The 14,817-nt window shown below is 50.4% G+C and overlaps 1 long non-coding RNA gene across 1 annotated transcript; it reads right to left on the bottom strand.

Annotated features, from left to right (window-relative positions):
• Nucleotides 1-2,681: 2,681 nt before the first annotated feature.
• LOC127906441 (uncharacterized) lies at nt 2,682-4,419 on the bottom strand. Its single transcript, XR_008061383.1, has 3 exons — nt 3,472-4,419; nt 3,296-3,418; nt 2,682-2,891 (listed from the first exon to the last, which is right to left on the bottom strand). It is a non-coding gene; the product is annotated as an uncharacterized LOC127906441 (long non-coding RNA).
• Nucleotides 4,420-14,817: the final 10,398 nt, after the last annotated feature.

Here is a 14,817-nt window from a genome sequence, read left to right as displayed (position 1 = left end):
AAAGTACTCATTACATTTTGAAAGCTTAGCAGGACAGGAAAATTGTGTTGTTTATTTATTTTATTTTATTTTATTTAACCAGGTAGGCCAGTTGAGAACAAGTTCTCATTTACAACTGCGACCTGGCCAAGATAAAGCAAAAGTAGTGTGACAAAAACAACACGGTTACACATAAACAAACGTACTTTCAATAACACAAAAGAAAAATAGAAAAATGTATGTACAGTGTGTGCAAATGTAGAGAGGTAGGCAATAAATGGGCAAAAGAGGCAAAAATGATTACAATTTAGCATTAATACTGGAGTGATCGATGTGCAGATGATGTTCGAGTAGAGATACTGGGCTGCAAAAGAGCGAGAGGCTAAGTAGGAGGTGAAAGCATGGCCAGCTGTGGAGAAATGCTTATTGAAATGATTGATTATTGTTGATTTATTGGTGGTGACAGTGTTTCCTATCCTCTGGGCAGCTGGGAGGAGGTGCTCTTATTCTCCATGGACTTTACAGTGTTTCCTATCCTCAGTGCATTGGGCAGCTGGGAGGAGGTGCTCTTATTCTCCATGGACTTTACAGTGTTTCCTATCCTCAGTGCATTGGGCAGCTGGGAGGAGGTGCTCTTATTCTCCATGGACTTTACAGTGTTTCCTATCCTCTGGGCAGCTGGGAGGAGGTGCTCTTATTCTCCATGGACTTTACAGTGTTTCCTATCCTCAGTGCATTGGGCAGCTGGGAGGAGGTGCTCTTATTCTCCATGGACTTTACAGTGTTTCCTATCCTCAGTGCAGTGGGCAGCTGGGAGGAGGTGCTCTTATTCTCCATGGACTTTACAGTGTTTCCTATCCTCAGTGCAGTGGGCAGCTGGGAGGAGGTGCTCTTATTCTCCATGGACTTTACAGTGTTTCCTATCCTCAGTGCAGTGGGCAGCTGGGAGGAGGTGCTCTTATTCTCCATGGACTTTACAGTGTTTCCTATCCTCTGGGCAGCTGGGAGGAGGTGCTCTTATTCTCCATGGACTTTACAGTGTTTCCTATCCTCTGGGCAGCTGGGAGGAGGTGCTCTTATTCTCCATGGACTTTACAGTGTTTCCTATCCTCTGGGCAGCTGGGAGGAGGTGGTCTTATTCTCCATGGACTTTACAGTGTTTCCTATCCTCACTGCAGTGGGCAGCTGGGAGGAGGTGCTCTTATTCTCCATGGACTTTACAGTGTTTCCTATCCTCAGTGCAGTGGGCAGCTGGGAGGAGGTGCTCTTATTCTCCATGGACTTTACAGTGTTTCCTATCCTCAGTGCAGTGGGCAGCTGGGAGGAGGTGCTCTTATTCTCCATGGACTTTTGTGTCCCAAAACTTTTTGGAATTAGTGATACAGGAAGCAAATTTCTGTTTGAAAAAGCTAGCCGTGGCTTTCCTAAATGACTGAGTATATTGGTTCCTGACTTCCCTGAAAAGTTGCATATCGCGGGGGGCTATTCGATGCTAATGCAGTACGCCACAGGATGTTTTTGTGCTGGTCGAGGGCTGTCAAGTCAGGGGTGAACCAAGGGCTATATCTGTTCTTAGTTCTACATTTTTTGAACGGGGCATGCTAATTTAAGATGGAGAGGAAATCACTTTTGAAGAGCAACCAGGCATCCTCTACTGACGGGATGAGGTCAATATCCTTCCAGGATACCCAGGCCAGGTCGATGACAAAGGCCTGACAAAGTGTTGAGGGAGCGTTTGACAGTGATGAGGGGTCGTTTGACTGCGGACCCAGTATGCACGCAGGCAATGAGGCAGTGATCGCTGAGATCCTGGTTGAAGACAGCAGAGTTGTATTTAGAGGGCAGGTTGGTCAGGATGATATCTAAGAGCGTGCCTATGGTTACGGATTTAGGGTTTTACCTGGTAGGTTCCTTGATGATTTGTGTGGGATTGAGGGCATCTAGCTTAGATTGTAGGACGGCCGGGGTGTTAAGCATGTCCCAGTTTAGGTCACCTAACAGTACGAACTCTGAAGATGGATGGGGGGCGATCAATTCTCATATGGTGTCCAGGGCACAACTGGGAGCTGAGGGTGGCCGGTAGCAGGCGGCAACAGTGAGAGACTTATTTCTGGAGAGATTAACAACTGGGGGCCGAGGGGGGACTATAACAAGCGGCAAAGGTGAGCGACTTGTTTCCGGAAAGGTTGGTTTTTAAAAGTCAAAGCTCAAATTGTTTGGGCACAGACCTGGATAGTATGACAGAATTCTGCAGGCTATCTCTGCAGTAGATTGCAACTCCGCCCCCTTTGGCAGTTCTATCTTGTCGGGAAATGTTATAGTTAGGATTTTTGGTGGCCTTCCTAAGCCAGGATTCAGACATGGCTAGGACATCCGGGTTGGTGGAGTGTGCTAAAGCAGTGAATAAAACACACTTAGGGAGGAGGCTTCTGATGTTAACATGCATGAAACCAATGCTTTTACGGTTACAGAAGTCAACAAATGAGAGCGCCTGGGGAATGGGAGTGGTGCTGGGAGCTGCAGGGCCTGGATTAACCTCTACATCACCAGAGGAACAGAGGAGGAGTAGGATAAGGGTATGGCTAAAGGCTATAAGATCTGGTCGTTTAGTGCGTTCGGAACAGAGAGTAAAAGGAGCAGGTTTCTGTGCGTGGTATAATGGACAGACAAGGGTAGGTTGTGAGTAAACAGAGAACATCCCTGGTCATCCCTACTGCCTCTGATCTGGAGGACTCACTAAACAGAGAACATCCCTGGTCATCCCTACTGCCTCTGATCTGGAGGACTCACTAAACAGAGAACATCCCTGGTCATCTCTACTGCCTCTGATCTGGAGGACTCACTAAACAGAGAACATCCCTGGTCATCTCTACTGCCTCTGATCTGGAGGACTCACTAAACAGAGAACATCCCTGGTCATCCCTACTGCCTCTGATCTGGAGGACTCACTAAACAGAGAACATCCCTACTGCATCTGATCTGGAGGACTCACTAAACAGAGAACATCCCTACTGCATCTGATCTGGAGGACTCACTAAACAGAGAACATCCCTGGTCATCCCCACTGCCTCTGATCTGGAGGACTCACTAAACAGAGAACATCCCTGGTCATCCCTACTACCTCTGATCTGGAGTACTCACTAAACAGAGAACATCCCTGGTCATCCCTACTACCTCTGATCTGGAGTACTCACTAAACAGAGAACATCCCTGGTCATCCCCACTGCCTCTGATCTGGAGTACTCACTAAACAGAGAACATCCCTGGTCATCTCTACTACCTCTGATCTGGAGTACTCACTAAACAGAGAACATACCTGGTCATCTCTACTGCCTCTGATCTGGAGGACTCACTAAACAGAGAACATCCCTGGTCATCTCTACTGCCTCTGATCTGGAGGACTCACTAAACAGAGAACATCCCTGGTCATCCCTACTACCTCTGATCTGGAGGACTCACTAAACAGAGAACATCCCTAGTCATCCCCACTACCTCTGATCTGGAGGACTCACTAAACAGAGAACATCCCTGGTCATCCCTACTGCCTCTGATCTGGAGGACTCACTAAACAGAGAACATCCCTGGTCATCCCTACTGTCTCTGATCTGGAGGACTCACTAAACAGAGAACATCCCTGGTCATCCCCACTACCTCTGATCTGGAGGACTCACTAAACAGAGAACATCCCTGGTCATCCCTACTGCCTCTGATCTGGAGGACTCACTAAACAGAGAACATCCCTGGTCATCCCTACTGCCTCTGATCTGGAGGACTCACTAAACAGAGAACATCCCTGGTCATCCCCACTGCCTCTGATCTGGAGGACTCACTAAACAGAGAACATCCCTGGTCATCCCCACTACCTCTGATCTGGAGGACTCACTAAACAGAGAACATCCCTGGTCATCCCTACTGCCTCTGATCTGGAGGACTCACTAAACAGAGAACATCCCTGGTCATCCCTACTGCCTCTGATCTGGAGGACTCACTAAACAGAGAACATCCCTGGTCATCCCTACTGCCTCTGATCTGGAGGACTCACTAAACAGAGAACATCCCTGGTCATCCCTACTGCCTCTGATCTGGAGGACTCACTAAACAGAGAACATCCCTGGTCATCCCTACTGCCTCTGATCTGGAGGACTCACTAAACAGAGAACATCCCTGGTCATCCCCACTGCCTCTGATCTGGAGGACTCACTAAACAGAGAACATCCCTGGTCATCCCCACTACCTCTGATCTGGAGGACTCACTAAACAGAGAACATCCCTGGTCATCCCTACTGCCTCTGATCTGGAGGACTCACTAAACAGAGAACATCCCTGGTCATCCCTACTGCCTCTGATCTGGAGGACTCACTAAACAGAGAACATCCCTGGTCATCCCTACTGCCTCTGATCTGGAGGACTCACTAAACAGAGAACATCCCTGGTCATCCCCACTACCTCTGATCTGGAGGACTCACTAAACAGAGAACATCCCTGGTCATCCCTACTGCCTCTGATCTGGAGGACTCACTAAACAGAGAACATCCCTGGTCATCCCTACTGCCTCTGATCTGGAGGACTCACTAAACAGAGAACATCCCTGGTCATCCCCACTGCCTCTGATCTGGAGGACTCACTAAACAGAGAACATCCCTGGTCATCCCTACTGCCTCTGATCTGGAGGACTCATTAAACAGAGAACATCCCTGGTCATCCCCACTGCCTCTGATCTGGAGTACTCACTAAACAGAGAACATCCCTGGTCATCTCTACTGCCTCTGATCTGGAGTACTCACTAAACAGAGAACATCCCTGGTCATCCCCACTGCCTCTGATCTGGAGGACTCACTAAACAGAGAACATCCCTGGTCATCCCCACTGCCTCTGATCTGGAGGATTCACTAAACAGAGAACATCTCTGGTCATCTCTACTGTCTCTGATCTGGTGGACTCACTAAACAGAGAACATCCCTGGTCATCCCCACTGCCTCTGATCTGGTGGACTCACTAAACAGAGAACATCCCTGGTCATCCCTACTGCCTCTGATCTGGAGGACTCACTAAACAGAGAACATCCCTGGTCATCCCCACTGCCTCTGATCTGGAGGACTCACTAAACAGAGAACATCCCTGGTCATCCCCACTGCCTCTGATCTGGAGGACTCACTAAACAGAGAACATCCCTGGTCATCCCCACTGCCTCTGATCTGGAGGACTCACTAAACAGAGAACATCCCTGGTCATCCCTACTGCCTCTGATCTGGAGGACTCACTAAACAGAGAACATCCCCACTGCCTCTGATCTGGAGGACTCACTAAACAGAGAACATCCCTGGTCATCCCTACTGTCTCTGATCTGGAGGACTCACTAAACAGAGAACATCCCTGGTCATCCCTACTGTCTCTGATCTGGAGGACTCACTAAACAGAGAACATCCCTGGTCATCCCCACTGCCTCTGATCTGGAGGACTCACTAAACAGAGAACATCCCTGGTCATCCCCACTGCCTCTGATCTGGAGGATTCACTAAACAGAGAACATCCCTGGTCATCCCCACTGCCTCTGATCTGGAGGACTCACTAAACAGAGAACATCCCTGGTCATCCCCACTGCCTCTGATCTGGAGGACTCATTAAACAGAGAACATCCCTGGTCATCTCTACTGCCTCTGATCTGGAGTACTCACTAAACAGAGAACATCCCTGGTCATCTCTACTGCCTCTGATCTGGAGGACTCACTAAACAGAGAACATCCCTGGTCATCCCCACTGCCTCTGATCTGGAGGACTCACTAAACAGAGAACATCCCTGGTCATCCCCACTGCCTCTGATCTGGAGGACTCACTAAACAGAGAACATCCCTGGTCATCCCTACTGCCTCTGATCTGGAGGACTCACTAAACAGAGAACATCCCCACTGCCTCTGATCTGGAGGACTCACTAAACAGAGAACATCCCTGGTCATCCCTACTGTCTCTGATCTGGAGGACTCACTAAACAGAGAACATCCCTGGTCATCCCTACTGTCTCTGATCTGGAGGACTCACTAAACAGAGAACATCCCTGGTCATCCCCACTGCCTCTGATCTGGAGGACTCACTAAACAGAGAACATCCCTGGTCATCCCCACTGCCTCTGATCTGGAGGATTCACTAAACAGAGAACATCCCTGGTCATCCCCACTGCCTCTGATCTGGAGGACTCACTAAACAGAGAACATCCCTGGTCATCCCTACTACCTCTGATCTGGAGGACTCACTAAACAGAGAACATCCCTGGTCATCCCTACTGCCGCTGATCTGGAGGACTCACTAAACAGAGAACATCCCTGGTCATCCCCACTGCCTCTGATCTGGAGGACTCACTAAACAGAGAACATCCCTGGTCATCCCCACTGCCTCTGATCTGGAGGACTCACTAAACAGAGAACAGCCCTGGTCATCCCCACTGCCTCTGATCTGGAGGACTCACTAAACAGAGAACATCCCTGGTCATCCCCACTGCCTCTGATCTGGAGGACTCACTAAACAGAGAACATCCCTGGTCATCCCTACTGCCTCTGATCTGGAGGACTCACTAAACAGAGAACATCCCTACTGCCTCTGATCTGGAGGACTCACTAAACAGAGAACATCTCTGGTCATCTCTACTGCCTCTGATCTGGAGGACTCACTAAACAGAGAACATCCCTGGTCATCCCTACTGCCTCTGATCTGGAGGACTCACTAAACAGAGAACATCCCTGGTCATCCCCACTGCCTCTGATCTGGAGGACTCACTAAACAGAGAACATCCCTGGTCATCCCCACTGCCTCTGATCTGGAGGACTCACTAAACAGAGAACATCCCTACTGCCTCTGATCTGGAGGACTCACTAAACAGAGAACATCCCTGGTCATCCCCACTGCCTCTGATCTGGAGGACTCACTAAACAGAGAACATCCCTGGTCATCCCCACTGCCTCTGATCTGGAGTACTCACTAAACAGAGAACATCCCTGGTCATCCCCACTGCCTCTGATCTGGAGGACTCACTAAACAGAGAACAGCCCTGGTCATCTCTACTGCCTCTGATCTGGAGGACTCACTAAACAGAGAACATCCCTGGTCATCCCCACTGCCTCTGATCTGGAGGACTCACTAAACAGAGAACATCCCTGGTCATCCCCACTGCCTCTGATCTGGAGGACTCACTAAACAGAGAACATCCCTGGTCATCCCTACTGCCTCTGATCTGGAGGACTCACTAAACAGAGAACATCCCTAGTCATCCCTACTGCCTCTGATCTGGAGGACTAACTAAACAGAGAACATCCCTGGTCATCCCTACTGTCTCTGATCTGGAGGACTCACTAAACAGAGAACATCCCTGGTCATCCCCACTGCCTCTGATCTGGAGGACTCACTAAACAGAGAACATCCCTGGTCATCCCTACTGCCTCTGATCTGGAGGACTCACTAAACAGAGAACATCCCTGGTCATCCCTACTGCCTCTGATCTGGAGGACTCACTAAACAGAGAACATCCCTGGTCATCCCTACTACCTCTGATCTGGAGGACTCACTAAACAGAGAACATCCCTGGTCATCCCCACTGCCTCTGATCTGGAGGACTCACTAAACAGAGAACATCCCTGGTCATCCCTACTGCCTCTGATCTGGAGGACTCACTAAACAGAGAACAGCCCTGGTCATCCCTACTGCCTCTGATCTGGAGGACTCACTAAACAGAGAACATCCCTGGTCATCCCCACTGCCTCTGATCTGGAGGACTCACTAAACAGAGAACAGCCCTGGTCATCCTACTGCCTCTGATCTGGAGGACTCACTAAACAGAGAACATCCCTGGTCATCCCTACTGCCTCTGATCTGGAGGACTCACTAAACAGAGAACATCCCTGGTCATCCCTACTGCCTCTGATCTGGAGGACTCACTAAACAGAGAACATCCCTGGTCATCCCCACTGCCTCTGATCTGGAGGACTCACTAAACAGAGAACATCCCTGGTCATCCCCACTGCCTCTGATCTGGAGGACTCACTAAACAGAGAACATCCCTGGTCATCCCTACTGCCTCTGATCTGGAGGACTCACTAAACAGAGAACATCCCTGGTCATCCCCACTGCCTCTGATCTGGAGGACTCACTAAACAGAGAACATCCCTGGTCATCCGCACTGCCTCTGATCTGGAGGACTCACTAAACAGAGAACATCCCTGGTCATCCCCACTGCCTCTGATCTGGAGGACTCACTAAACAGAGAACAGCCCTGGTCATCTCTACTGCCTCTGATCTGGAGGACTCACTAAACAGAGAACATCCCTGGTCATCCCCACTGCCTCTGATCTGGAGGACTCACTAAACAGAGAACATCCCTGGTCATCCCCACTGCCTCTGATCTGGAGGACTCACTAAACAGAGAACATCCCTGGTCATCCCTACTGCCTCTGATCTGGAGGACTCACTAAACAGAGAACATCCCTAGTCATCCCTACTGCCTCTGATCTGGAGGACTAACTAAACAGAGAACATCCCTGGTCATCCCTACTGTCTCTGATCTGGAGGACTCACTAAACAGAGAACATCCCTGGTCATCCCCACTGCCTCTGATCTGGAGGACTCACTAAACAGAGAACATCCCTGGTCATCCCTACTGCCTCTGATCTGGAGGACTCACTAAACAGAGAACATCCCTGGTCATCCCCACTGCCTCTGATCTGGAGGACTCACTAAACAGAGAACATCCCTGGTCATCCCCACTGCCTCTGATCTGGAGGACTCACTAAACAGAGAACATCCCTGGTCATCCCTACTGCCTCTGATCTGGAGGACTCACTAAACAGAGAACATCCCTGGTCATCCCCACTGCCTCTGATCTGGAGGACTCACTAAACAGAGAACATCCCTGGTCATCCCCACTGCCTCTGATCTGGAGGACTCACTAAACAGAGAACATCCCTGGTCATCCCCACTGCCTCTGATCTGGAGTACTCACTAAACAGAGAACATCCCTGGTCATCCCCACTGCCTCTGATCTGGAGGACTCACTAAACAGAGAACAGCCCTGGTCATCTCTACTGCCTCTGATCTGGAGGACTCACTAAACAGAGAACATCCCTGGTCATCCCCACTGCCTCTGATCTGGAGGACTCACTAAACAGAGAACATCCCTGGTCATCCCCACTGCCTCTGATCTGGAGGACTCACTAAACAGAGAACATCCCTGGTCATCCCTACTGCCTCTGATCTGGAGGACTCACTAAACAGAGAACATCCCTAGTCATCCCTACTGCCTCTGATCTGGAGGACTCACTAAACAGAGAACATCCCTGGTCATCCCTACTGTCTCTGATCTGGAGGACTCACTAAACAGAGAACATCCCTGGTCATCCCCACTGCCTCTGATCTGGAGGACTCACTAAACAGAGAACATCCCTGGTCATCCCTACTGCCTCTGATCTGGAGGACTCACTAAACAGAGAACATCCCTGGTCATCCCTACTGCCTCTGATCTGGAGGACTCACTAAACAGAGAACATCCCTGGTCATCCCTACTACCTCTGATCTGGAGGACTCACTAAACAGAGAACATCCCTGGTCATCCCCACTGCCTCTGATCTGGAGGACTCACTAAACAGAGAACATCCCTGGTCATCCCTACTGCCTCTGATCTGGAGGACTCACTAAACAGAGAACAGCCCTGGTCATCCCTACTGCCTCTGATCTGGAGGACTCACTAAACAGAGAACATCCCTGGTCATCCCCACTGCCTCTGATCTGGAGGACTCACTAAACAGAGAACAGCCCTGGTCATCTCTACTGCCTCTGATCTGGAGGACTCACTAAACAGAGAACATCCCTGGTCATCCCTACTGCCTCTGATCTGGAGGACTCACTAAACAGAGAACATCCCTGGTCATCCCTACTGCCTCTGATCTGGAGGACTCACTAAACAGAGAACATCCCTGGTCATCCCCACTGCCTCTGATCTGGAGGACTCACTAAACAGAGAACATCCCTGGTCATCCCCACTGCCTCTGATCTGGAGGACTCACTAAACAGAGAACATCCCTGGTCATCCCTACTGCCTCTGATCTGGAGGACTCACTAAACAGAGAACATCCCTGGTCATCCCCACTGCCTCTGATCTGGAGGACTCACTAAACAGAGAACATCCCTGGTCATCCCACTGCCTCTGATCTGGAGGACTCACTAAACAGAGAACATCCCTGGTCATCCCCACTGCCTCTGATCTGGAGGACTCACTAAACAGAGAACAGCCCTGGTCATCTCTACTGCCTCTGATCTGGAGGACTCACTAAACAGAGAACATCCCTGGTCATCCCCACAGCCTCTGATCTGGAGGACTCACTAAACAGAGAACATCCCTGGTCATCCCCACTGCCTCTGATCTGGAGGACTCACTAAACAGAGAACATCCCTGGTCATCCCTACTGCCTCTGATCTGGAGGACTCACTAAACAGAGAACATCCCTAGTCATCCCTACTGCCTCTGATCTGGAGGACTAACTAAACAGAGAACATCCCTGGTCATCCCTACTGTCTCTGATCTGGAGGACTCACTAAACAGAGAACATCCCTGGTCATCCCCACTGCCTCTGATCTGGAGGACTCACTAAACAGAGAACATCCCTGGTCATCCCTACTGCCTCTGATCTGGAGGACTCACTAAACAGAGAACATCCCTGGTCATCCCTACTGCCTCTGATCTGGAGGACTCACTAAACAGAGAACATCCCTGGTCATCCCTACTACCTCTGATCTGGAGGACTCACTAAACAGAGAACATCCCTGGTCATCCCCACTGCCTCTGATCTGGAGGACTCACTAAACAGAGAACATCCCTGGTCATCCCTACTGCCTCTGATCTGGAGGACTCACTAAACAGAGAACAGCCCTGGTCATCCCTACTGCCTCTGATCTGGAGGACTCACTAAACAGAGAACATCCCTGGTCATCCCCACTGCCTCTGATCTGGAGGACTCACTAAACAGAGAACAGCCCTGGTCATCTCTACTGCCTCTGATCTGGAGGACTCACTAAACAGAGAACATCCCTGGTCATCCCTACTGCCTCTGATCTGGAGGACTCACTAAACAGAGAACATCCCTGGTCATCCCTACTGCCTCTGATCTGGAGGACTCACTAAACAGAGAACATCCCTGGTCATCCCCACTGCCTCTGATCTGGAGGACTCACTAAACAGAGAACATCCCTGGTCATCCCCACTGCCTCTGATCTGGAGGACTCACTAAACAGAGAACATCCCTGGTCATCCCTACTACCTCTGATCTGGAGGACTCACTAAACAGAGAACATCCCTGGTCATCCCTACTGCCTCTGATCTGGAGGACTCACTAAACAGAGAACATCCCTGGTCATCCCCACTGCCTCTGATCTGGAGGACTCACTAAACAGAGAACATCCCTGGTCATCCCTACTACCTCTGATCTGGAGGACTCACTAAACAGAGAACATCCCTGGTCATCCCTACTGCCTCTGATCTGGAGGACTCACTAAACAGAGAACATCCCTGGTCATCCCTACTACCTCTGATCTGGAGGACTCACTAAACAGAGAACATCCCTGGTCATCCCTACTGCCTCTGATCTGGAGGACTCACTAAACAGAGAACATCCCTGGTCATCCCTACTGCCTCTGATCTGGAGGACTCACTAAACAGAGAACATCCCTGGTCATCCCCACTGCCTCTGATCTGGAGGACTCACTAAACAGAGAACATCCCTGGTCATCCCCACTGCCTCTGATCTGGAGGACTCACTAAACAGAGAACATCCCTGGTCATCCCTACTGCCTCTGATCTGGTGGACTCACTAAACAGAGAACATCCCTGGTCATCCCCACTGCCTCTGATCTGGAGGACTCACTAAACAGAGAACATCCCTGGTCATCCCTACTGCCTCTGATCTGGAGGACTCACTAAACAGAGAACATCCCTGGTCATCCCCACTGCCTCTGATCTGGAGGACTCACTAAACAGAGAACATCCCTGGTCATCCCTACTGCCTCTGATCTGGAGGACTCACTAAACAGAGAACATCCCTGGTCATCCCTACTGCCTCTGATCTGGAGGACTCACTAAACAGAGAACATCCCTGGTCATCTCTACTGCCTCTGATCTGGAGGACTCACTAAACAGAGAACATCCCTGGTCATCCCTACTGCCTCTGATCTGGAGGACTCAACTAAACAGAGAACATCCCTGGTCATCTCTACTGCCTCTGATCTGGAGGACTCACTAAACAGAGAACATCCCTGGTCATCCCCACTGCCTCTGATCTGGAGGACTCACTAAACAGAGAACATCCCTGGTCATCCCTACTGCCTCTGATCTGGAGGACTCACTAAACAGAGAACATCCCTGGTCATCTCTACTGCCTCTGATCTGGAGGACTCACTAAACAGAGAACATCCCTGGTCATCCCTACTGCCTCTGATCTGGAGGACTCACTAAACAGAGAACATCCCTGGTCATCCCTACTGTCTCTGATCTGGAGGACTCACTAAACAGAGAACATCCCTGGTCATCCCTACTGCCTCTGATCTGGAGGACTCACTAAACAGAGAACATCCCTGGTCATCCCTACTGCCTCTGATCTGGAGGACTCACTAAACAGAGAACATCCCTGGTCATCCCTACTGCCTCTGATCTGGAGGACTCACTAAACAGAGAACATCCCTGGTCATCCCTACTGCCTCTGATCTGGAGGACTCACTAAACAGAGAACATCCCTGGTCATCCCCACTGCCTCTGATCTGGAGGACTCACTAAACAGAGAACATCCCTGGTCATCCCTACTGCCTCTGATCTGGAGGACTCACTAAACAGAGAACATCCCTGGTCATCCCTACTGCCTCTGATCTGGTGGACTCACTAAACAGAGAACATCCCTGGTCATCCCTACTGCCTCTGATCTGGAGGACTCACTAAACAGAGAACATCCCTGGTCATCCCCACTGCCTCTGATCTGGAGGACTCACTAAACAGAGAACATCCCTGGTCATCTCTACTGCCTCTGATCTGGAGGACTCACTAAACAGAGAACATCCCTGGTCATCCCCACTGCCTCTGATCTGGAGGACTCACTAAACAGAGAACATCCCTGGTCATCCCCACTGCCTCTGATCTGGAGGACTCACTAAACAGAGAACATCCCTGGTCATCTCTACTGCCTCTGATCTGGAGGACTCACTAAACAGAGAACATCCCTGGTCATCCCCACTGCCTCTGATCTGGAGGACTCACTAAACAGAGAACATCCCTGGTCATCCCCACTGCCTCTGATCTGGAGGACTCACTAAACAGAGAACATCCCTGGTCATCCCTACTGCCTCTGATCTGGCGGACTCACTAAACAGAGAACCTCCCTGGTCATCCCTACTGCCTCTGATCTGGAGGACTCACTAAACAGAGAACATCCCTGGTCATCTCTACTGCCTCTGATCTGGAGGACTCACTAAACAGAGAACATCCCTGGTCATCCCTACTGCCTCTGATCTGGAGGACTCACTAAACAGAGAACATCCCTGGTCATCCCTACTGCCTCTGATCTGGCGGACTCACTAAACAGAGAACATCCCTGGTCATCCCCACTGCCTCTGATCTGGAGGACTCACTAAACAGAGAACATCCCTGGTCATCCCCACTGCCTCTGATCTGGAGGACTCACTAAACAGAGAACATCCCTGGTCATCTCTACTGCCTCTGATCTGGTGGACTCACTAAACAGAGAACATCCCTGGTCATCCCTACTGTCTCTGATCTGGAGGACTCACTAAACAGAGAACATCCCTGGTCATCCCCACTGCCTCTGATCTGGAGGACTCACTAAACAGAGAACATCCCTGGTCATCCCTACTGCCTCTGATCTGGAGGACTCACTAAACAGAGAACATCCCTGGTCATCCCCACTGCCTCTGATCTGGAGGACTCACTAAACAGAGAACATCCCTGGTCATCCCTACTGCCTCTGATCTGGAGGACTCACTAAACAGAGAACATCCCTGGTCATCCCCACTGCCTCTGATCTGGAGGACTCACTAAACAGAGAACATCCCTGGTCATCCCTACTGCCTCTGATCTGGAGGACTCACTAAACAGAGAACATCCCTGGTCATCCCCACTGCCTCTGATCTGGAGGACTCACTAAACAGAGAACATCCCTAGTCATCCCTACTGCCTCTGATCTGGAGGACTCACTAAACAGAGAACATCCCTGGTCATCCCCACTGCCTCTGATCTGGAGGACTCATTAAACAGAGAACATCCCTGGTCATCTCTACTGCCTCTGATCTGGAGGACTCACTAAACAGAGAACATCCCTGGTCATCCCTACTGCCTCTGATCTGGAGGACTCACTAAACAGAGAACATCCCTGGTCATCCCCACTGCCTCTGATCTGGAGGACTCACTAAACAGAGAACATCCCTGGTCATCCCCACTGCCTCTGATCTGGAGGACTCACTAAACAGAGAACATCCCTGGTCATCCCCACTGCCTCTGATCTGGAGGACTCACTAAACAGAGAACATCCCTGGTCATCCCCACTGCCTCTGATCTGGAGGACTCACTAAACAGAGAACATCCCTGGTCATCCCTACTGCCTCTGATCTGGAGGACTCACTAAACAGAGAACATCCCTGGTCCTCCCTACTGCCTCTGATCTGGAGGACTCACTAAACAGAGAACATCCCTGGTCATCCCTACTGCCTCTGATCTGGAGGACTCACTAAACAGAGAACATCCCTGGTCCTCCCTACTGCCTCTGATCTGGAGGACTCACTAAACAGAGAACATCCCTGGTCATC

Source organism: Oncorhynchus keta, chromosome 12 (genome assembly GCF_023373465.1).
Source record: "Oncorhynchus keta strain PuntledgeMale-10-30-2019 chromosome 12, Oket_V2, whole genome shotgun sequence".
In the NCBI taxonomy this organism is placed as follows: Eukaryota; Metazoa; Chordata; class Actinopteri; order Salmoniformes; family Salmonidae; genus Oncorhynchus; species Oncorhynchus keta.
This window is presented reverse-complemented; position numbering and strand designations above follow the sequence as displayed.